Raw genomic sequence first — 24,941 nt, 5'->3', positions numbered from 1 at the left:
TTTCCTTAAGAATGGATAGGTTTGATCTTCTTGCAGTCCATGGGACTCTCAAGAGTCTCCTCCAGCACCATAATTCAAAAGCATTGATTCTTTTGCGATCAGCCTTTTTTATGGTCCGGCTCTCACTTCCATACATCACTACTGGGAAAACCATAGCTTTAACTATAAGGACCTTTGTCGGCAAGGTGATGTCTCTCCTTTTTAAGATGCTGTCTAGGGATTGGGGGAGGATTGCCATTTGGCCCTCCAAACTTTTCTGGATCCCAACTTGCATCATTCTTGGCCATTGGCTTTGCTGGCTGCAGTTTATGCAAGTTGGGAGTCCAACACGGGGGGTAGGGCATGGGTTCCTCACCCCACTGCTGTCCTTCACAGGCTAATAGTTTGAGCCAAAGCATCTAGCCTAGCCTCTTCTATGTTGTATTTCCTTTCCATGGCAGGAAGATTTTCATGTTGGCCACTTTCAAGCAAGCCCACCCCTACATGCATTCTTTCAGTGTGGCTCAGTCACGTGGAGAAACTATAACAGGTGCCCTCCTGGATGCTAGAATCACCTGAGGCTATTCCCATAATATTTAAAACACACCCACTGCATAGAATTCTGGGAACTGTAGTTTTTTACAGATGCTGGGAAGTGTAGCTTTGTGAAGTGTAAACTATAGATCTCAGGATTCTTGTGATTTGTGTGTGTGCTTTAAATGTACGGTGTATGCTCAGCCTCACTCTTTGAAAAACAGTGCACTCTCTTAATTAATATGACTAAAGGGGAAATATTTGCTGCTTCTTTGTTCTCCCTATCGCTTGGATGCCGACTTTGCATATTTCTAAGGATAGGTTTGCTTAGAGAAGGGCTATGTTTTATGCAAATCTGTTTCTGCAGAAAAATGCCATTCGTGGTTCTGGGATATTGTGGGGCCAAGGAAATCAATGGGAAAAGAAGAAGCCAAGAGAGCCAATAGTCATGCCACGTGAGTACCAAGAATACTGTAAATGATGGATTTGTATGTCTAGAGTTACTTATACTGGTCTCAGATGCGGCTGGGGTGGTCATGTGAAAAACGAGATGGGACTCCTGCACCTGTCATGGTTGTGCAGAAGAAGGGTGTTTAAGAGGTATAGCTTGTCCTGAGAGACACAACGGCTGAAATTCTCTCTTCTGCACCACTATTGAAAGGTCTGCAAGGCTTATTCCCCCCCCCCATCCACTCTCCTTTTAAGCCCTTCTGAAAGAAGTGGGGCAAATTAGTCATGACTAACTGCTTTCGTTAATTTCAGTGGGACCTAATCATTACTAGCTTTAGCTGGATCGGTGCCATTTGATCATTATCTTAAAGACAGTCTTGTTAACTTCATAAGCTTTGCTTACATTTACAAATAAAAGTGCTAGTAGGAAATGCAAAACTCAAAACCAGCTTTAGTATTCAGATGGAATTTGTATGTATATATGTATTTGTGCATGTGTGTGTGTACTGTATATATCCCCTTAAGAAGGAGTCTCCTTAAGAAGGAATCTCCTTAATGAAAGAAGGAATTGTTTAAAAGAAATTGATTTTAGATTTCTTATGGCAGTGCATATTGCTTTGAACAATTCTTTGTAGAGGTGTGGAAGCTAATTCTGTTGCTGAGTTGTTTTTTCCTGGGGGATTACAGACACAGCCCAGATCATACCATGCCAATTCTATAGCTCAGCTTAAGGATAGATGCCACCTTGTTTACATCTTTTGTCGCTGACAATTGCAGCAAGCTCCCAGCCAGTGCACATGGCCCGGAAAACCACCTTCCTCCTTGTTCTGCACTTCCTTCCTCCCAGCATGAAGCCCCAAGAGCCTACGGCCATGTTCGGTAATCCCCTTCGGCTGGCAACCTGCCAAGGAGTAATTCCCTTGAGCCGACTTGTGGGTTATGGTGAGCAGACCATGCAAAGCTCTGCAGCTAGCAGTGCTGTACATTCAGGACATGACTTCACAACTCACAGAACTGCATGCTTTCTAGAAGCTACACGTTGCACAGGTTGAAGAATTAAGGGAAGTTCCTCTGCTGCTGCTGCACACCACACAAGAGAAACACATGCAGACTGAATCAGATATTTTGGGACCTGGCACCAGTGATAATGTTAGGGAGTGGCCCTGAAAGCCCAAAAGCTGACCCCAGATCTCCAGCCTGCCTCCCCCCCCCCGTTTTAAAACTCCCCTTCTTTCTTTACAACTCTGCACCCTATACATTTGTGCAAATCTGCCATGGTCTGTGCCCGGAGTCCTTTAAGCACCTAGCAACACTCATCCTCAATGTGGCTCAAGTGCAAGCAATGCAGATCAGAAGCATGGTATGCAGTGGTGCAGTGGAGTAGAGATGAAACACTACTACTTATTTCACAGTAGGGACTATGACACCATCTCCTGTGGTGCTATTTGCCAATCCTCCACATGCCATGCCGAATAAACAAACTTTGCTCAGAGAGAGAGAGCTACTAAATAAGCTAAGCAGAGGAAGATGTAGGTTACATTGAACAAGCATGGCTAAGGGTTAGTCTGCCATTTTTATTTTGAAAAATTCCAAAGGCCTCAAGCTGGATGTTGAACAGGGTGGGAGGGAGAGGGAGAAAAAAGTAATGACATCTGCATTGTTCACAGGAACATAAAAAGAGCTCCCCTTGATCAGATCAAAGGCCCATCAAGCCCAGCATCCTTCAATTGTTTTTTAAATGCATATTTCACAAGGAAAAGAAGAAATAAAATTAAAGAACAGAGTGAGCGAACAGAAAATAATAATAATAATGAAACAATACTAACAATGACAGTAGACCACATCAGTACACAGTTCTTAAATGAAACATAAGCTAATATAAGCCTTGCAGATATCCGCACAAGACTGATGCCCATATGAAATATGTTTGAATGTTGCCAGAGCAGTAAGGTCCTCAGACTATTGCGTAGTAAGACAGTGGGTAGTCATCCTTCCAGGCTCAACGTATCTTAGTCACCATAAGGGCTTACACAATCCATGTATGAAGAGCCCTCATTGATCAAATCAAAGGCCCTTGTAGTCCAGCACTCTGCTCTCACAGCAGCAAACAAGCTGTAAGTGAGCACAACAGCACCCTCTCCTCCTCCTCATGATTCCCACCTACTGGTCTTCAGAAGCATACTGTCTCCGCTGCTGGGGGCTGTAGATAGCCACCCTCACTAGAAGCCATTGCCTTATTCTCCACTCCACATATTTGTCTTACCCTCTTTTAAAGCTGTCCAAGGTGGTGACCACATCCATAGCACAAGATCATCTTTGCGTTGGAATGGCATGCGTCTTCCCTCGTTCTCTGACTTGGGGGCATGACCCTTCAATTTGAGGCAGGGGACACACACGGACACGGACACACACACACTGTACCTTTAAAGCACTGTACCACACACACACACACACACTGTATCCTTTCCCCTCGAATAATTCCAGGCCCTGTAGTTGGACCCCCTTGCAGGGTAAGTGTTCCCAGCAACACTTCACCATAGAATCACAGAACTGTAGAGCTGGAAGGAACCCCCAGCAGGGTCAACTAGTCCAACCCCCTGGCATGCAAACTACAGTACCCAGAATCCTTTGAGGGGAAAGGTAGAGTGTGTAGCCATGGCTGAGAGAGCATCACGCACTCTTATGGCACCAAACCAAAAACTCAAATGCTTTCCGGTGTCGTCAAGGGACATTTGTTTTCAGGCTGCAGCAGTGCCGGATTTACGCATAAGCTAAACAAGCTATAGCTTAGGGTCCCACTCTCTTGTGGGCCGCCAAAAAATTTAAGGGGAAAAAACTGGATGTACATTTCCAAAATACAAGATAAAAAACAAATTAAATAAAACCTATATACAGCAACAGTGTTGTGTAGGTTGCTATGATGTACCGGTAAGTAATGGGCCTCACCTGCTCTCCTGCTTGCTAAAATATCACTGGTTTCCTCAGAGCCTAGGACTTGCCTATCAGAAGGTCGGCGGTTCAAATCCCTGCGATGGGGTGAGCTCCCATTGCTTGGTCCCTGCTCCTGCCAACCTAGCAGTTCAAAAGCACATCAAAATGCAAGTAGATAAATAGGTACCGCTCCGGAGGGAAGGTAAACGGCATTTCCGTGTGCTGCTCTGGTTCGCCAGAAGCGGCTTAGTCATGCTGGCCACATGACCCAAAGCTGTACACCGGCTCCCTCGGCCAATAAAGCGAGATGAGCGCCGCAACCCCAGAGTTGGCCACGACTGGACCTAATGGTCAGGGGTCCCTTTACCTTTACCTTTATATCCCTCACAGTAAAGGAAGAATTCAGTTCAGGGCTGTTATTTTGGGTGGCAAACTCCTGTTTGTGGTCCCTTTACCTTCCTCATGGACTGGTTGCATGGCAACATGTGCAAATGGCTTCAGATACCGATTAGGTCCATAAATTACCACATAGCATATATTCAACACAAAAACCAGCAACAATTTGTTGTTGACAAAGGACCTCTGGACATATAAAGGGCGCCATTACCTTCAGTAGCTTACGGCCTCATCAAACCTATGGGCTGCAGCGCTACCGACCAAGGAGAGAGGGCGACCCCAGCGGACTCAGCAGGGCTGACTTCCGAGTCAAGCGCGCCTCAGGCTGTGGCGACCAGCAGCCTTCTTCAGAAGAAGGCCGGGCGCTACATCACTTCACCCTCTGACATTTTGAAACCAGCGGCGGGGAAGGAGGAAGTAAAGGGCGGGTTTACTTGGTTGGGGGGAAGGCGGCGGAGATAGCGACCGAGTCGGTCAACAAACAACGCCTCGCGCCTCAGCCCCACCGGCAGCTCTGAGGGCGCCCGGCTCGCTTCCTCCGCCCGCCACCTGGCCGCCCAGGGAAGGGGCGGGGCCAGCCCGGGGCGGCCGCTTCGCGCCTCTTCTTCCCTCAGCTGAGCTCGACGCCTGCAGACTGTTGCTCGCGGCGGGACAGCGATGGCAAGGACTTGAAGCGCCGCCGCTGCTGCTGGGCTGCAGCCGAGGATGGGCGAGACGCAGGGAGGAGGCGCCCAGAGCAGGTCGGTCGTCGTGGCAGCGCTGAGCTGGGGCTTGGAGAGCTCGCGGCTGCTCCAAAGTGGCGGGAGGGCGCGTCCAGGCTTCGTTGGGAGGGGGCCGGGGTGGGGGGCGCGCGTTTGGCTGTCTCCGAGGCGGACTGAGAAGCCCGGCGGCTGTCAGTGGAGCTTCATTCTGACTGAGGTCGCCTGGGCACGGCGTCTCCGTTTCAGAAACGCGTCCTGTTGGTTCGGGGCCACCGCACGGATGCCGCCTCTGCCTTGGGAAGGGAGCGCAGAGGCCATCGAGTCGAGCCCCGGTTCGGTGAGGAAATCTTGCAACATCCCTGGTCCTCCTCCAGACTTCTGCTAAAGTCCCTCTTTGTGTGATTTTTGTTTGAGAGTGGGTGGGTGGGAATATAAAATGGATAATTTCACCGGTGAACGTTGCCTCGTACCATTTCTTGGAAATGAATAACGGGGAATGGATGGGGGGGGCGATCTGCTTGCCCGCTTCGTCGTGCTTCCCTGCGAACCCAATAGAGGACTTGCTTCTCACGGGTTGGGGAGGGGGAACGGGTCAGGGTCAGGGTCAGGGTGTGAATCCTGAACCAGTTCAATCCAGTTTCTGGGACAAGGAACGCGGACACGGATAAATCTTGCGCATTGAGCCCACGGGAACAACTTTTTAATTTTTTTAATATGCATTTCGCACCATTTTGCTGTGTTTACTGTTTTGCATCGTTTTATTCCGGTTAGGGAGGAAGGAGCTATTCAAGGCACGGAGGGCGTCCTCGCCACAACTACCGGAACTCTTTTTCAGCCCCTCCCCTCTGGCTGAAATGTCCCCTTCTGAGATTTCTGAAGGTAGTTTGCTGCAACTTTTGTGAGCTTATCTTCCGTCCGTAAGGACTAGAAACTTGTTAGCGCGCTCTTTTTAAAAGAAAGATTCTAGAGAAATTGAATCTTGTTCCCTAAACCAGAATCCAAGTTTCCCCCTTCTGCACTCTGCAAAATTACAGCCCTGATGAGAGCCCAGCAAACTATATTCAGCACTTCCTTCAATTTCCTCTTCTAGCTCTCAGCCTCCCCTCCCCTTATGTGTTGCAAAATCAACTTGGGGCATATGTTGTGGGAGGGGGGGAATCCTAAATACATTGCTTCCCTAAAATGTAACCAAATGTGTATTTATTTGTCAGTAGAGGTGCAAGGAAAAATATGGAAGGTTCAGGCTACTTCATACTCTGCATTTTGTACACACTAGACTTTTAAAGCACACCCACCCCTGAAGAATCCTGGGAACTGTAGTTTAAGGGTGTTGGGAATTATAGCTCTGTGAGTGGCAAACTACAATTGCCAAGATTATTTTCTGCTGGGAAGGGAAGTACTTTGAATGTGCTTTAAAGGTATAGTATGTATACACAGCTTCTAGAATTGTGATTGGTGCGGATGTGTACTTTCTCATCTGGAGTGAAGGACCACCTGGTTATTTCCTCTTTCCATTATACCAGGAACTGATGTCCCACCAAATGCCACTGGGCTACAACTCAGGGGATCCCTGACCATTGGCTGTGCTGGCTGGGGCGGATTGGAATTGGAGTCCAACAGTATCTGAATAGCCATACAGGTTCTCCACACACCTGCGTTATATGCCTCAGGAAGTTGGTGCAGGTGGTGACTTCCAGTGTGGACACTAACAGTGCAATCCTATGCATGTCTACTCAGGTGCGAGACTCATTGTTTGTCACTTGGGCTTACTCCAGGTGTGTGTATCTGTTGGTTCCTAACAGTGTAGTTGGGTTTACTTCCAGATAAGTGGGTTAAGGATTGCACTCTTAAGTCCTCACTTTGGCAATTATTTATTATTGAGGGAGTATATGATCACATTGCTTATTCCCAGGCTGATGGACATGTCTGAAAAAAATAACATGATGTGGCCTTTGAAGAATCAGATGGTATTCAATGTTAACGCGTACTTTTTAAAGTATCTGCATGGTAAAAAGATAATGACTTCTTTACTTTGTAGAGATGTTGATTATATTTCTTATATTTGTTCCCCCTCCACCCCCACTTCACCATAAGGTGCTGTGTGTGTGTGTGTGTGTGTGTGTGTGTGTGTGTGTGTGTTTGCAGTGTGATAATAATTATTAATATGGGAAGTGGCCAATTTAGTCTATTGGTTGGTGTAAAAATACAGAAGCACTCTTGAATGTGTATTGCATTAGCCAGTCTGTTCCTGGGTGCCCAGAGCTTGGTTTGCTCTTGCAGCTTGCTTAAGAGGTTGTGAAATGCAGTGTTGTTTTCTGGTCACAAGTGCTTTGTCTAAATTCCACATTCATTGTCTTCCACTGTTAGCCTGCCCATTCCCCTCAGCTCCTTATCTTGTTTTATCAATCCTCCTCCACAGCTCAGTTGTTTGACTAATTTGAAACATAATCAAATGATCATTGGTGGGTTGTAAACCACCTAGATACCTGACCTTAAATTCCAGGAGGGGTGCAATCCCCCCCCCAAGACTTTGCTTCTAGTTTTTACTGCCTAACTCTTGAGGAGTTCACATTCTTATCCTGAGATACAGCTTGCTTTGCTCGTTTAAATAATGTATTTTATTGTTCATTTGAAATATCAGTCAGGGTCATGCCTTCAAACTTCTTTTCATGTAACCATGGCAAGGATACTTTATTATTATTACTGTTATTCTAGATCATCTTGTATCCATTGATCTGTCCAGTTTTGGAATGTGACACCAACAAAGGATCTATTTGCAACATTGAGGCTACAAAGCTATGTATTCTATCTCTGGATGTACCTAAGTCCCACTGAACACAGTAGGACTTACTTCCAAGTAAACATGGACAGGCTTGTGCTGCAGATGTGTTAACTAGAAGTGAAATGCATTTAAGAAACAAACACTTAACAACAGTTTTAGATGCTACAGTTTGAAGGTTCCTCCTTACTGAGGCTCACTTGGCCCAAGCATTACTTTCCCTACTCCTAGGCATTTGGTGGTATGTGACGGGCTACATTTAGAGTGAATGGGTTTAATGCTGGTGATGTCTTGCAGGTATCTCTTTATTTTTGGTGTTGCATATTTTATTGTTATGGTTGTCAATTTCTTTTTGTGAGTTGACCTAGAACTAATTTTGTGTAAGGGGCCTACACAATCAAAATCATGTTAAATAAACGATAGAGTCAAGCTTTGAATTTGGGCTCCCTTGTTTATGGCGTTTGCCATTTCAGACGCTTATGGACTGATGCTACTATCCTTTTTTTTTTTTAAAGAAACCAATACTAGTTTCAATTACAGTGTGGCTTTATATGAAGCTTTGGTATCACAGAGGAGGCTGTGAGTTTCTGTAGTAGCTAAAAGTGGAGCTTTCATTAAGAAACGAGAACTCAGGAGGGTACGCTGCTTTCATAATGAGACAGTTTTCTACACTGCCATTATGGTGCTGAAGAACCCAGCTGCCAACTGCTACTTTGGTAGCACAATTCTCCCCTCCACCCCCACTTCACCCCTTCTAGTGTCCTCTATGAAGCTTTGTTGGTAAAACACATGTTTTGCTCCCCCCTCCATCCCCCCTCCCCGTTTAGCAAATAGAAAATGTACAGAATACCCTTGGAAGTCAATGAATGAAATCAATTTTCTAAATGCTTTTTAGAGCCTTAATTTTGTTTGCTTTTTGCAATACATATGTTTCCCCTGCAAGTAAAGAAGAATGTGGATGGGGGGTGAGGGGGAACAGGACGAACATCCACTATTTCTAAATGAAAATAGTTTTGAAGTCCAAAGAAAGGCTTAAGTCTCAAGGGAGTCAAAGCCGTACATACCCTTCTGAGAACAGTCATGGGAACAAAAGCTTCATTCATTTTAGAGTTGAGTTGGATGAACATATGAGGTGTGTTGATTTATGTCCTACTCTTGACTACCTTGAGCTCTAGTGAGTGTTGGAAAACCTCTTACAATTTTTACCTAAATGAGTGCACAGCCTAAACGATTGCCCATATGAAGCAGAAAAAGTGGTCTTAAAGCAAGAGAATCTTAACATGAGGCTGACACTCCACACAAAGTTGTCTCCTCCTGGTTTCCAGTGCCGCATCTGCCGTTTATCTTTCTCTCTCCTCCCCCAGCCATACATGAAACTGTACGTTCATGTTGGATCCCTCCTCCCCAAATGCTCCACGCTGCAGTCACTTTGTGTGTCAAGTGTCTGCAGACTTTGTGTTGCAGGGGGAATTGATCTAATTGGCTGCTCACCCACAGCGCGGTTTTCTCTTTGGCTGTTTATTTCTCCTTCCTTACCTCTCTATCACAGGATCATAGAGTTGGAAGGGACCATGAGGATAATGTAGTCCAACCCCCTGCAATGCAGGAATCTTTTGTCCAAGGTGGGGCTTGAACTCACAATCCAGAGATTAAAAGTCTCATGCTCTGCAAGCTGAGCTATCTCCCACCACTCCTGAACCATCTAGTCTGTGCCCTTGAATTGAATCTGGCTGCCTGAATACAGCAGGCATCTTATGCATGCAACTTGGGAGCAGGTCCATCACTATGGGACTTAACTGTGGGGAAACCTCGTGGGAAGGAGGATGTCACTGGACATCGGCAATGTCCTCTACTCACCTGCTTGTCCTATATATTTAAGAACAAAAACCAATGGAGCAAAAAATTCCAGAGCACTGCTACAGATGTTTGTGTACATTGTCTCTTCTGCTCTATCACATCTTCATTTTGTAAACTGTCAATTATGACTTTCAAGTTACGGTGTTATAAATCTTTCAAAATGCCTCCCATTGTTTTTGCTTGATGTTGGCTGTTCCCTTGAGGAGTTATTCCAAGTCACCAGCATAGTATATCTATTTAGATTGTATCCTGGATCTGGAACTTTGTGTAAACAAAACAAGCATCCTTCCAGGTGCCACTTCCTTCTATTTCCTCCATTGTTTTTAGCCATCTGCATTCATGAAACATATTGGCTGTTTTTTTTAAAAAAAACAGTTCACATGTATTGATGCAATAGTTTGCCTTGTACTCCTGGTGTTTGTCGATTCATAGGAGAGCAGATCTGGGATTTACACTGGCCAGGCGACCCTGGCCCAAGACATTTTCCTACCTGAGGGGAAGCAACAAACGTTCTCACATCCTAAAATCAAGGTGCAGAGTCTCCAAAACTGTTCAAGGTATTTTGGCACCTGAGACAGAATATCCCACAATTGGCTCCCTCTTTCCCTGAGAGCAGAAATGAAAAAAATTGCCTCTTCTGTACTATAGATTTAAAGCAGAAGCTTACCATTTTAAATAGTCATGGCTTTCACCAAATAATCATGGGAAGTGCAGTTTGTTAATAATAATAACAGTAACAACAATAATTTTATTATTTATACCCCGCCTATATGGCTGGGTATCCCCAGACACTCTGGGTAGTTTACAGCCTATATAAAAACATAATAAAAACATTAAGGGTGCTGAAAGTTCTTAGGAAACCCCCTAATAAACCACAGTTCCCAGGAATTTGCAGGGAAACCTTGACTGATTAAAGTGGCACGATACTGCTTTAAATGTATAGTGCAGATGGGGCCAATAACAATTCACTGGGTTTATTATTATTATTATGTACTTCAAATCAGTTGCCTTGCTCTGTCTAATGGTAGAGTTGTCCTTGCCAGGGTCTACAAAATGATAAAATGCAGTAGTGCACTATATAAATCACATCTTGAGGCAAGAAACATTTTTTGTCTTTTTTGTGCCACTAAACAAGGGCACATGCTCATGTCCTGCCACCTTCAAAAGAGCCAACAGTGAACAACATCCTGTAGAGGAAAATTATTTGCCAGACATCTGCTGCCTGATACTGTTGTACAGCTTTTATTCTCCTATTTTCCCCCAGTCAGTGATGAACAGCAATCTTGTGGGGCTACTAAATTGGGGCCTCATTGCAAAGAGAAAAGACTAGATCACCTTCTTCCTCCGGACATTATGCAGGGTGTAGAGAAAGTGGATAGAGAAAAGGTTCCCCCCCCCACCTCTGATAAGGCTAGAACTTGGCAGTGGCAGACTTCAGACTTAAAAATTTCAGTAGTGTTCTGTGCAATGGTGCCAAAATTTGGTGCTCCCCTTCCTTTTGCTTTCAATTGTTAGTCATTGTTGCAGTGCCCCCTATGGTGCCCTCTCAGCTCGGTGACTACCAGAACTGGTTGTGCTTCCCTAAATCTGCCTCTAAACTCAGGTCCATCCAATGTTGGAAGGTTCAGCTACAGCTGGGTGAAAAAACTTTGCCTGAAACCCCAAATAGCTTCTGCAAACCAGCACTGAGCTAGACAGACCAGTGATCTGGCTGCTTATAATACAGCTTCCTATGACCAGGAATAGCTGTGGCTCTTCAGATGTTGTTGGACTATAACACTTCATCATCTGAGTCCAATAGCACACGGAGAGCTGGTGGTTAGCCAGCCCCATCTAGTTCTTTAGCTAATCCCCATTGCCACGCTTCTCCTCACAGTATCTGCTAATACATGGAGGCATGAGATGCAGGCTGTGTAATAAAACACTGCAATGTTTTTGCCCATGCTTGATAATTGTGTTGCTCACAAGGGTTGAGAATGGTGAACTGGACCAGACTCATTCCTTTGCATTGGTAGAAATGTTTAAATCTTTAAGTAGCTGGACTTTCATCTTCTTTTGCAGAGTTGTGGAAATGACCTGCCAGCCAATAGGTTTGAGGTAGAATAGTAGTTAATAGTTGAGCTATATAGGTCAAACTTTAGGCTTTCTACCTAGAGGTTCATGCAAAGTTCAAGAACCAAGAGGAGTGGATGCTGATTAGAAGAGGCAAGACAACAGTTGTAAAGCCAGTGAAGGTATAATGGTAGGGTTGCTACTAACATAGAAGAATGGAGGTGAAGAAATGCAATGGAAGAGAGCAGGAGGGGAGGCAACCTTGAACTTAATCCTAAGTGGTGCTCAGGACTTAAGTGATGTGCAAGTGTTCTTTGGCTGATTGGGAACAGTGACCACAGTGCTGTCAAATTCAACACATTATATGCAGGTGAGCAATTGCCAAGAAAGTCCAACACAGTCACATTTGACTTCTAGAGAGGAAACTTCCCCCAAATGAGGGAATTGATAAAAAGAAAGTTGGAAGGGTAAGTGATTTGGCTCTCCAGTTAATACATCGTTCTGATCTAAATATTTTTTTAATGTGAACTTTTCCATACAAGTGTCACATCCACACCGTACATTTAAAGCATTCTTATACCACTTTCACAGTCAGGAGAACTGTAGGAATTATTAAGGGTGCTTGGATTTGTAGGTCTGCAAGGTCAGTATGCAGGATTCTTGCGGAAGCCTGACAGTTAAAGAGGCATAAGAGTGCTTTAAATGTATGGTGTAGCTATAACAAAGAACAATTATATGTTGTTATTTGATTATTCATATTGACAGTTAATATCCCTTAGCCGAGTATTGCTCAGGGACGCAGTACCTCAAGACTGCCTTTTCCTATATGAACCTACCCAGACCCTGAGATCATCTTCTGAGGCCCTCCTTCGTGTGCCTCCTCCTTGAGAGGTCTGGAGGGTGGCAACACAAGAACAGGCCTTCTCTGCAGTGGCTCCCTATTTGTGGAATGCTCTCCCCAGGGAAGTTCGCCTGGCGCCTTCATCTTTAGGCACCAGGCAAAAATGTTCTTTTTTAACTAAGCCTTTGGTTGATCTGATGGACATCCTATACCCTTTTAAAATTTGGCTCTTTTTTTTGGGGGGGGGGTTATTGGGTTGTTGTTTTTATTTTGATTTTATATGTTGTGGTGATCTTTTCTGTGAACCGCCCTGAGACCTCCGGGTATAGGGTGGTATATAAATTAAATAATAATAATAATAATAACAACAACTCACTCTATAAAGCTGGGAGAAGTTGTTGTAAACTACCATAATAGAAGCTCTGCTACCAGAATGCAGACTGCAACTGAGGCAAGGTAGCACTAGGAATGAGAGAATGCCAGTGTGGTTAATGAACGAATTCCACATTAGGGACCATTAGGAAATGATTTTTTAAAATAAAAAACTTATAATATCTTAAAGACTTAGTATAAAGATATAAATATAAGTGCAATATATGCAATTGGAATACTGTCTTAAGTTACGATCACTGGTGTTTGTGCATTGGGATGTACTTATTTTTTTTTAGGGTGGGCATCAGTGGCTATGTAAGCTGGACATTTTATGTGAGGCAGGAGGTGAAGGGGATTTTTGCATATATCATGCAGTTTGGGGAAAGATTTGAGAAACGCTTTCAGCATACTGAGAAATTACTTCATTCTGCCAGTGGTCTGGGGGTGGGGAAGTTCCCTATTTTTTTTCCTGCATCAGAACATGAAATCCTGTGACATTATGGTCATGAAGAAAGGGTTTATAAATAAAAGTCTGGAGGAAGCATGGGTTTGCAAAATAAAATATAGGGACGTTTGCTAAAGACCTCTCTAAAAGTTCATTTAGGCCAGAGATGTGAAACTTGTGCCCCCCATCCCTGATGCTGTTGCACTCCAAGTTCCATGAGCACAACCAGCATGACCCATTGGATAGCTGATGCTGCTTTATAGAATGTAAAGGTAAAGGTAAAGGTACCCCTGCCCGTACGGGCCAGTCTTGACAGACTCTAGGGTTGTGCACTCATCCCACTCTAGAGGCCGGGAGCCAGCGCTGTCCGCAGACACTGGCGGGTCACGTGGCCAGTGTGACAAGCTGCATCTGGCGAGCCAGTGCAGCACACGGAATGCCATTTACCTTCCCGCTAGTAAGCGGTCCCTATTTATCTACTTGCACCCGAGGGTGCTTTCGAACTGCTAGGTTGGCAGGCGCTGGGACCGAGCAACGGGAGCGCACCCCGCCGCGGGGATTCGAACCGCCGACCTTTCGATCGGCAAGTCCTAGGCGCTGAGGCTTTAACCCACAGCGCCACCCGTGCCCCTACTTTATAGAATGAGTACTGTCCAATTTGTTTTGCTGGGAACACAAATGCAAGAAAACCATCCTGGGAGCAGTGCACTGAGGCTTTTAGCAATTGTCTGGGTGCTAGTGGCCCCCAGCAAGACAAAGAAAGCCATGCTATCGGCTTATAAACACAAGATCTTAATCTAACCACAAAGACATAGCAACCCACCACAAACAAAAATACACACTTTGCTGGCTTATAACTGCTCATGGTGATAGTACATATTTCTATGTGCAGAAATTAAGGTTTCGCCTGCTGATACCCACACATCTGCTTCCGTCATCCTTATCTATTCATACATGCTTAATTTCTTACTTTATGCTGCTTCTTCCATTAAGAGACATCTTTCCATCCCCACCACCCTTACCTGCCTGGGATGGAAGGGTTTGAAGTCAATCAGTGTTTTAATAGTTTATTATGCTAGTTTCCCAGCATAATAAAAAAGTGCAAACCTTAAAGCAAAATAACCCGACAACAACAATTAAAATTCTACTTCCTCCTTTCAGTTCTCCTGGGAAGGTCTTGATCTATACTTGGGGAGAGATGTGAGCTCTTGCCATTCAATGTGGGTTGCTTCTACTCCAGGGTAGAATAGTTTTGCTTCATTCACTTATATCCACACAATGCCGTTCTCCTATGAGGCCATCCTACATTTTCTCTGTGGCTCCTCCCCGTTTTGTCAAACCACAAAAAGTCTGACTTTCCCCACCCAGAAAAATGGAAGAGAAGTACGATCTCTGATGGTGTAGGTGCCTTCCATCTTTGGCTATAACTTTTATTATTACAGTCATACCTCGGGTTGAAGACGCTTCGAGTTGAGCGCGTTCAAGTTGCGCTCCGCAGCAACCCGGAAGTAACGGAGCTCGTTACTTCCGGGTTTCACCACTTGCGCACACGCAGACGCTCAAAATGACATCACGCGCATGCGCAGAAGCGGCGAAAAGCGACGCGTGTGTGTGCAGACATGCCGTTGCTAGTTACGTTTACCTCTAGATGCGAACAGTTGAGAATTAATTTTATAATGAATGGTTTTAGAGTGTTGTTTGTGCTGTACTTTTGTACTGTTTTATTGTTGTTAGCCGCCCTGAGCCCGGCTTCGGCTGGGGAGGGCGGGATATAAATAAAATTTTTTATTATTATTATTATTATTATTATTATTATTATTATTATTATCTGGCTGCCTCGTCCTCTCCCACCCATTTCCTTCGCCTCAGCCCACCTCCTCTACAGGTGTCCATGCCCTCTGCCCTGCTACAGCATTATTATAGTATGTGTCATTAGACTGAAGCATCATAGCGGTATGGTTATAGCAACCCTAAACCTCTTTCATTTAAAAAAACCAGAAAAGTGTGTTAGTGATCATTATTAAAATATTTATTTACAAGAAAAACAAGCTCATAATATGACAGCCACCACCACCAGGGATATAGTGAGTGTTCCCTAAACTGCAAATGGCCTTGTCCACTGGTATGGGAAGTATACATAGAAAAAGTTTGACACTCCTGAGAGCATGGAGAGTCAACTGCAATTCCATTTGCAGATCACAGCAGAGGTGCGGGTGTCTGGGTAGCATTAGGAGTCCCCTGTCTGGAAGCAGGCTTAGTCTGTTAATAGCAAGACGTAAGAAACTATTCACATGACATCAAACCCTTAAACTTGAGTAACCCTACATTATGGGGAACTGTCTTCTTCATGGTAACCCTCGTGGTACTCTCTGTTATGGCTGCTTTAAAGAATGTTGGAGAAGCGAGAGACTCCTTTCGTTTATGACAGCAGCCTCACTTCCTTTCCCCTGCCTGCCACACACATTCCCAAATGTTGGGTGTCCAGATGCTTCTATTGGCAATAAAGCCACCAGTGTATCCGATCGTGGAGCCAACGGTAGCGTGGCTGCTCCTGGAATTAAGAACAGGCCTTTGTGATGATGACTAAATGTCTCCACAGGCAGGTGCAGGGAACGGGGCTGTGGCATAACAACGACTGTGCTTCATAGGTTCTATGGATTAGCTGCAGTTAAGCCTCCAGCATATTTGTCGTGCTCCCCGCAGGGTCATATGTGTGTGTATTAGCTTTACAGCCTTTACAGCTGAAAAGCATTTTTAGCAACATTGAAAAATAAGAAGCAACCTGGAAATTCCATGTTGGAGATGAATATATCTAAAAGCTCAATCTGTGTAATATTCTCACTCTTTCTGGTCCCCTCCCTTTGACTACTTCTGCTTCTACTCTTTCTGCAAACCAGTTTCCACTTCTGCCTTGGGGTTCAGGCCCCTGAAGTCTCTCTAGTGGCTGCTGTTAAGGATGTGGCCACACACATCTCCTGTATCCTAGAATAGTGCCAGATAATCCTCAAAGGTAGGTGATTGTGGCTTTGGAGCATCTAAGATGGGAGCTTGTGCCCCTCTAGAAACATTTCCAAGGCTGCTGAAGCTGGGGTGTGTGTGTTCATGGCATCTTATCACCACTGCGATGTGGAGGTAGGAAGAGTTGGGTCCGCATTTTCCTTATTGACAGTATGTGTTCATGCCATTTGCACAACTGCAACATTTGGCGATAGTGATAGCAAAAAGGAAGGGAAATTGTGTTTTCCTGTAACAAAGCACTGAGGGTTTTTTCCTGCAATGATGGTGTGATCTCCCACAGCAATAGAATGACAGGTGTGCTTTTTGGAGGGAGAATGTCTGGATCATCTCCAGTAACAGATTAATTGCTAAGCTCTGCTTCTTTACACTATGATGTTGAAGTCAGTAAAATCTTTGCACTTCATCACCATGATGCTGAACGTGCTCTGTGATACAGAAGTGCAGCATGTAGAATTTGGTGCATGCAGTCTTGGCTGGTTCATAAGGAGTGAGACGGGTAATGTCTGGTGTGTGTGTGTGTGTGTGTGTGTGTGTGTGTGTGTGTGTGTATTTTACATACACTCAGTTGTTCTTAAAAGTTTTGAGCCAAGAGTTCAGCAGAAGATTAACAGAAACAAAATGACATATTTATTTATATACTACCCTTCAGTAAAGAATTGCATTACAGTACTTAGAATCTAGCAGCATTTGGTACAAAATCTGGGCTGTCCAGGTGCAAAAATGATTAAAAGCATTGTGTACAGAATCTCTCAGAGTTTGTGAGCTGCTTCTGTATGTCTGTGCTTTTCTCTATCTGATTGAAGATGAACATGTACTACACAAGAAAGAGTCATTTCCACATAGTTCATGTATGTGTCAGTTTTGCATGCCTTGTGCAATTGTGGATTTCTGAGATGTCATACCTTCCAACACTTCATGGATCTAAAATGGGGAACTCTTGTAGCACTTACCCTACTTCCACCTATAGGTTGTATTAATTTATTCTGCAATAATCTGTGCAGTAGAGTCAAACAAGGAAAGACAAGGTGAGAAAGGTCAACTGACTGGTGACATGTTGGTCAAATGGTGGTCAAGTATTCTTACTGAAACACATCTGCATTACTTTCGTGCCAGCTCTTAGCATGTGTGCTAAGAACAGATATAAGCATAAATGAAACAAATTGTAATTGGGAATACAGCAAAAGCATAGATAAGGCAATACCTCAGAAGATTTTGTTTCAGGAATAGCCAACATGGGGTTGTAAATACCTAACCTTTACTCAGAGTAGCCCCATTGAAATTAATGGATTGAATACAACCCAGGATCCCCTCCAGATGTTATGACCAATAGCCAGAGATGGGAATGTCTAAGAAGTCGATCACTCTGTTTGAGTCTTCTGTGTTGAGTTAATGGGTAATGGTGATTTTGTGATTGCTGGTGTGTTGCCTTTCCACCCAACAACTTTCAGATTATGACAGTAAATTATTAAACACTTTTGTTCATGCTTTCCTGTTCCCCCAAATCCAGCTATAGGTTTTGGAACTTGTATTGGCGCTTAATCAACCAGCCTCTTTTCCATATATTGAGACTGGGCACTCATAATTCAGTTTCTTTTTAGGTTCCCTTCCCTTGAAGTGCTGCAGAATGAAAATAAGTCAAATCTGCCACAGAACACATGATGCTTGTACAGTAGAACTTAATCTGGGACTTGGGCTGCACATAGTTATGAATGGAGAATGTTTATTTGAAACCAATTGAGAAAGTGAACTTTGCTGTCAGCAGAGTTGGTGCACTGGAAATGAAAAGCAGAAGTGGGGAGAAAAAGAGGAACTGAATGGGCAAAATGTTAAATTATCATTTGGTTGATGCTGTTGGATTCCCCCAGCCCAACCTTCTTCCATTCCATACACAAACAAACACACTTCCCTCCTGTCTATTTGCACAGAGAATAATGCTGACTGTTCTAGGAGCTGCCTGAGTCTAGCAGAAGATAGCATCCAAAAAAGATAGAACCTGGATCAGAGCTGAATCTCTAGATACACATGCTTGATGGAAAGTATTATAGGAGAAGATGCTTAGATATGTGGACCTAGATCATTTAAGGCATTGTAATGTTAAAGCCAAGTACCTTGCATTGGACATGGGGAAAGAAATCTTTTAATACCTGCATATGTCTTCAAATAGGAGTTATGTGATCACACAACAAGCATCCAACAGTGGTTAGGTAATGGTGTACAGTACTAGATGGAATTTCTGAACCATCATAAAAGGCATTCCCATGTACAGCACATTACAATAATCTACATGGGAAGTCACTAAGGCATGGATGCGAGTGTCCAGAAGAAATCTCTTCTAGTGAGTCAACAAACCGTGGATTGCCACTGACTGCAGGCACTGCTTTCTGCAGAGGCTGGCTGCTCTGGTGGGTAAGTTTGCCCTAATAAGTATGCACTTTGATGCATTAATCCCAGACTGGCCATTTTGACATTCCATAGACTAGTCTTAACAGTCTTGGCTTCTTAATAAATACATGGGTCCTCACCTGCGTGGTGCAGCGGAGTTTGTTATTGGAAGAGGCTGGAGCCAAAGGGGGATGTGAAGTCATAGTCCAGATCGGGAAACTGCAACAGACACTTCCCAGCACAGAATTCGGTGCTTCCCCTTGAAGGTGGTTTATGTGGGAGCAATTGCTGTATTTAAAAAATACAGAAGTATGGAAAGCTGGTAGGATCACTTTTGATGAAGCAACCATTTGATGGGCCTCCATGGAAGCACAATAAACAGTTTATGAGCATGAGAGAACTAATGTCCCATAACCTTGCAGCTTGTGGAAGAGTTAGTCAAATCCACAGAACTAAGAGAGTCAAAGATTTCTTCACCATTGCTGTCACCAAGGAAACCTGACTTGTATGGCAGTATTTCCTCCTGGGGTTTTTTCTGATTGTTGAGTACTGTTTCTCTCCCCCCCCCCCCACTTCCCACTATGAACACTATAGTCACATCATAGGAAAGTGAGTCACAAAAATATACAGCTGATGCCTGTGTGTTTCCTGGTGACTGGCCAGTGTTGCACCAAAATGGTAGCATGAGGGTTGCAATTGTGACAGTGCTGGTGCAAGAGATTTTTCTGTCTGAGTCAGAGTAGTAAACGTAGTTTCCCACCATCAACACATAAGTCAAGGTGCATATTAGCCAATGCTGCAATAAATGTTAATTCCTTCAAATTCATTCTAGTACCCAATGTCACTCAGGTTATTTGGATGAAAAACCTACAAGTGCTTCTTCCCTATTTGCTGCTCTTTCATGACATCTGCCTGACAGGTGCCATCTTACTATGGCAAATTATAGGGTGGGTCCTGTTGAGCTACCATCTCTTGTTTTCTGCCAATGGCATGTGCCCAGATGATCTAGTCTCAAGTTAATTGCTTAATGGCATCTGATGTTGCCTTGAGGTGGACCTCCTTTGTGACATTTCAGATCCTTCTGTGATTAACTAGAGATGCTTTTGCTCATCTGTAAGGGAACATATAACCTTTTAAAATCTTCTGTCTACAGCTTCTCAGGTCTGTGTTTTGTGTGAGAGAGGAATTATTTACTTCCCATGCAAAAGATTCTTCCAGTCAGTGTTGACAGCACTGAACTGAATGGGTCAATGGTCTGACTCAGACAATTCCACATGACTTCAACATATTTTGGACTTTTCTCTAAACTACAGGGTTTATTCCATAGTTCTCCAAATAACCTTGTGTGATAATCATCTATTGCTGCTATAGATTGCTGTCATTTTTGGTGCTGTCATCAATTCTCTGCCCACAACCAAATGTCACCTGGGCGGTGGTTATGACATTATTCCATTGATACAATTTTAACCTACTTTCCAGTCAACCTTTATATAAGAAATAAGCAGATAAAACCACTAAGCCACAGCAACCCTGTTCTGTTCTTTATGTTGCATTTCTGCCAGAAATTGAAGCAATTTTTTGTGACAAAAATGGAGGGGCAGCTGCCCTTTAAATAAAGCATTAGGCAGAAAGGTTTCAAATCTGACAAAGTAGGTTTCCGCCCCCTTCTTATAGGTATATAAGTCAATTTTCTCTTCACACGGAAGCTCTAGCAACCTATATGCACAGATGTTTCTGAGATACCTCTTCCCACTTCCATGTATCCACCCCTGCACTTACATTGTTTGTTTAACCCAATTAGCTCTTCAATAACTTCATGGGTTGATGATTTGGCCATATTTTGCTTCTGAGGTACCCATGGCAGGATGCTCTGGTTACGACAAGTGGTTCTTGTGGGTTAAATGCAACCTCTTTAAAATTGTTTGTGCTTGTTTTCTTTTTTAAAAAAAGTTTAATCCACATTTGTCAGCTTCACAAACAATTTCATGAAGATTTTTTTGCACTGTAATGAGGTCAGCTTCTAGTTCCTTTCAAAAACGTTCATGGCTACACAATTTTGAAACACATTTCCAGACCCAGACCCCAACAATAAGACCATCTCCCATCCTGGTTGTTCACAAACAAAGTAAGCTATTGCAAGACCCAATTCAAATGACCCATAACATTTTAACTAAGTTTTTTTAAAACAAAACGAAACAAAACAAAATGAGCTCCCTAACAACCTTGAATTCTGGATTCCAGTATTGTTCCTTTCCCTTTACACCTGAGTTTATTAATGATCAGTTAAACTGGTGTTTTAATAGCACATTAAGAATACAAAGCCATTGGCAAACATTAATTCCTTCAGTTATGTGAAATAGGTCAATACTGTTACCTGTTGGTTTCAGGCATGACACACAGAATGATAAGTAGAGGGTGTGTGGCTAAGTTAGATTTATGTCCAGACAGAATTCAACACATTTTTTGGTGATGTATTTTGTCTTTTTCACCTTTTTTGGCAATGCATAAATAACCATTCTATCTGGCTCTGGTGCCATCAAATCAAAGAGTTAACATTCCATGTTAGAACTCAGTTTTTGAAGGAGCACATGGATATAGGAGGCAAATTTCCTTTGTAGCCAAGGGGTTATGCCTAAGAATGAGACTCCCTGTTGACTAGCAGTGCCCATTCCTTAATTCTTGCAATTCTTTCCTTGGGATAAGTTGCACTCATTTTTTTCTCTTGCATAAGGACTGCTCTGTTTTTGCTTTGTGGCAATATATGCAATGCATTGGATATGTCTTCCCCAATCCAGCTCAAGGAGGATGGGGGAGAAAGTGCACACAGCTCCTCCCAGTATGCCAACCCTTCATTTTCCATCCCCATATGCACAAACGAATCTGCCTTGAGTCAGAGCACTGGTCCATCTTGCTCATTATTGTCTTCTACACTGATGGGTAGCAGCTCTCCAGGGCTTCAGATGGGAGACATTTGCCATCTACCTGAAGATGCCAGGGCATGCTCATAACACTGAGCTACACACAGGAACAGAACATACAAATGCTGACATCTGTGCATACAGTTGCACAGCTGCAAATCATGTGGTTGAGTTCCTCCTTTCATGTAGCAAATGGTCCATATGACTTTTCACCCAAGTCTGTCGGCTGAAAGATGGTTAGGTGACATTCGCACAATCCATATGGAGGAGGCAGGGCTAACACACTCAGTGCATGTGGAGTAGCTGCGCATGCTTTCTCCCTTCCATGCTCTGGGCTGGACCAGGGGAGATGTATCATCTGATTTGGGCTTGTGTTAATTTAGAGGACCTACACATATATGTATTTTGGCATTTGTAATGATACTGCCAGGATAGTGGTTACCGGTCCATCTGTGAAAGAGTAAATCCACTTGCGTGTTAGTAAACAAACTTCCAACAGGCCCTTTTGATTGCTTTGTTTTGGTCCCTGTGTGTTTAAAGGAGCATATTGAAGAATCTGAGTGCACAGGATCAACAGCAGAGCATTTGGGCCTCTGTGGATACTCTGTCTCTGATCTTAAGGTCTCTGGGCAGCTTAAGATGTGGAATAATGCAAGAGGTTGCAAAGCTGGAATTCATCCATACGTTAGACTTTCTCAAAGCTTGAGCAAAGATAATTGATGGTGCTTGCACTGCAAATAATGTACTGGATGTGGACTGGATTTTCTCGGGTGCCTACTGGCCTGCCTGCCTGCCTGCCTGCATATGTGTGCATGCATTTGTGCAGGTGTGTGTGCGCACACATGGTAACTTTACCAGATGATGAAGGCCTTTCACCCTTCCATTGGGGTGGTGAACCAGCCATGCTCAACCTGGTTCTGGTGACGGAGGCTGCAGCTGCCTGCAGACTATATTTCCCCCAAATGTCTCTGAGCCTTGCAATTCAACTCCCAGAACAAAAAAGACTGCAGTGATCTACTTCATAATTCACTTTCTATAATCTTTTCCTGTCTTTTATGCCCACACTGATAAGTAGGTCATTATTGTTACTGCAAATGGAGCGAGCTATATTTTTTTCTGTCTTGTATAAGATTTGTTTAGTTTTCAACCATTTCCTCTTCTTCAAGTGAGAGAAAAGGAAACATGAGGATAAAACTGATCGTGAGTGCAGAAGTATGTGGCTCACAGTGCACTGCATTTCTAAGAAATTCTTGTAAGCCTCATCCTTCCTATATTGGCCACAACTATGTTTGCACCACCCTGGGTGGTTTCAGATGTGCTTATGGCGTGTGCTGGTGAAGTAAATACTGTTCAAAGGTTTTATGTTTTTCAAAATCTTGATAGCATGGTGCCTGAGTGCTGGAAGAAAGACCTGCTCCCTGCTCAAAGGCCCATTTCCACCTGGCCTAGGGGGCAGGGCCAACTACTCACCCAGAACAGCTAAAAGAGGCCACTGGGACATTGTTGGAACAACTCTTGGGTTGGGGCAACTGGCTAAAATGTTTTAAAAGGTTTTAAACGGTTCTAATTTTGGTTCCTCTGTTTCATTTTTCTTGGGTTGGTGTTGGTTGAACATCTAGTTGGGGATGGCGGTTACTTTAATTTGGGTATAACCAGTGGCGTAGCGTGGGTTGTCAGAACCCGGGGCAAGGCAAGTAATTTGCACCCCTAACCCGTGGATTTGTGCCCCCTAACCTGTGCATTTGCGCCCCCTAACCCTAATCCCCAGATGTTGCGCCCGGTGCGGCCGGCCCCCCCTGCACCCCCCACGCTACGCCACTGGGTATAACTGTAAACTGCTTGTTATTATTATTGATTTTATTGTTTTATTGGTTTGTTTGTTGCTTGTATGGGATATATTGTTTTTTTAATGTTGAATGTTTTGTTGTGTTTTATATGTTGTAAGTTGCCCAGAGTGGCTGGGGAAACCCAGCCAGATGGGTGGGATATAAATTAAAAATTATTATTATTATTATTTATTAATTATTACATGGTGACAAATGTGAATGAGGCCGTACAGAAAGAATGTTGCTGTATGAGGAATTTTCAGTGCAGGTTTGGGGAGAGACAGCCACCTTGTAGGGTAGGTCTTTAGATTAAGGTTTTGAATAGTCTTGCTGAAAATCTCTTAGATCAGCTGCCTGGTGGCCTCTGGGTGTCTTGGACCTGAACTTCCATCAGCCCCAGCCAGCCCAGTCAAGCTGGCCATGGCTAATGGGAGTTGTAGTCCAGACCATCTGGAGGGCACCAGCTTGGAGAAGGCTGCTTTAGATATTCCCTCCCTGTTAATTTCTTCTAGTGGCCTTCAAGCCAATTAAATTGCCTGGGTCAAGTATCCTGATCCAGTAAATTAAACTGGCTTGGTCAAGCATCCTGTCCATGGAGAGTTGGGAGGCAAGGGTTGAATGCCTGCATGGGAAAGCAAGAAGGAGGTTCTTTCCATGAAGAGAACAATGCAACCTGAACTTGGAAGTGTCCTCCTTGCAGACTATTGACATTGCCTATTCTGCCAAAGCCAACAGAGGATGATCCATGAGGCACAGCTGTATTTGCTCAACATTGTGCATATGCTGCAAAGTCTGAATGGTGGGGTCTGGCACCCATCCTCACCCTTCACTTATTTATTTGTTTGAATCATAGAAGGGCCATCTAGTCTGACCCCCTGCAATGCAGGAATCAAAGCTAAAATACTTCCACTCCATGATTCAGAAAGAAAGCTCCCAGAGCAGCTTAACATCTATCAGTAGCATCATAATCCTTACTCTCTCAGACTTACAATCTAAAAGGTGAAGCACAAAAGGAAATGGCATCGGAAGGGAGAAGGAAAAGTGGGGACCTGTCCCACCGAGCATACTTGTTATTGTGCTAGTTGGAAGGTGGCATCGCAGGTGCAGGCACATGAATGAAACAAATTGTGTCACTGGAAATATATCTCATAGCTGCTCTTCTGTGCCAAAGCTTCTACAGTGTCCACTAATGTTCATTGTAGCTTTCAAAAAGTCTTTTTTCAGGTTGGATTCTGGAACAGATTTGCATATGGTATTTGTAATATGTGTATGCTCTGTTCAGATCAATAGATTTGTGCAATAGCATTGAGAAGGTGGTGGTTCCACTGTTGCCAGTTCTTTCCTGATTTTATTTAACACTATTTGCATGCTGCTTAATCACGAAAACCTCTCAGCAGTCCCTGAAGCCAAACGATACGCATTTTGTACGTTGTGTCCTTGTTCCTAATAAATGCAGGCCA

The 24,941-nt window shown here is 43.9% G+C and overlaps 1 protein-coding gene across 5 annotated transcripts in view; it reads left to right on the top strand.

Annotated features, from left to right (window-relative positions):
* Window positions 1-4,722: 4,722 nt before the first annotated feature.
* The window catches only part of PIK3R5 (phosphoinositide-3-kinase regulatory subunit 5), a 53,156-nt gene continuing 32,937 nt past the window's right edge, over window positions 4,723-24,941 (top strand). For 2 of the 5 annotated variants that reach the window (XR_014544232.1, XM_083597708.1), the window contains exon 1: window positions 4,723-5,030. The gene's annotated coding sequence lies outside the window, so the exon portion shown is untranslated. Of the gene's footprint in view, window positions 5,031-5,106; window positions 5,329-16,226; window positions 16,348-18,714; window positions 18,758-24,941 lie in introns of those variants that run through there. The other 3 variants (XM_083597711.1, XM_083597709.1, XM_083597710.1) reach the window with 3 other exon arrangements.

The sequence above is a fragment of the Podarcis filfolensis genome (genome assembly GCF_964270895.1).
Source record: "Podarcis filfolensis genome assembly, chromosome: 2".
NCBI lineage: Eukaryota > Metazoa > Chordata > Lepidosauria > Squamata > Lacertidae > Podarcis > Podarcis filfolensis.
This window is presented reverse-complemented; position numbering and strand designations above follow the sequence as displayed.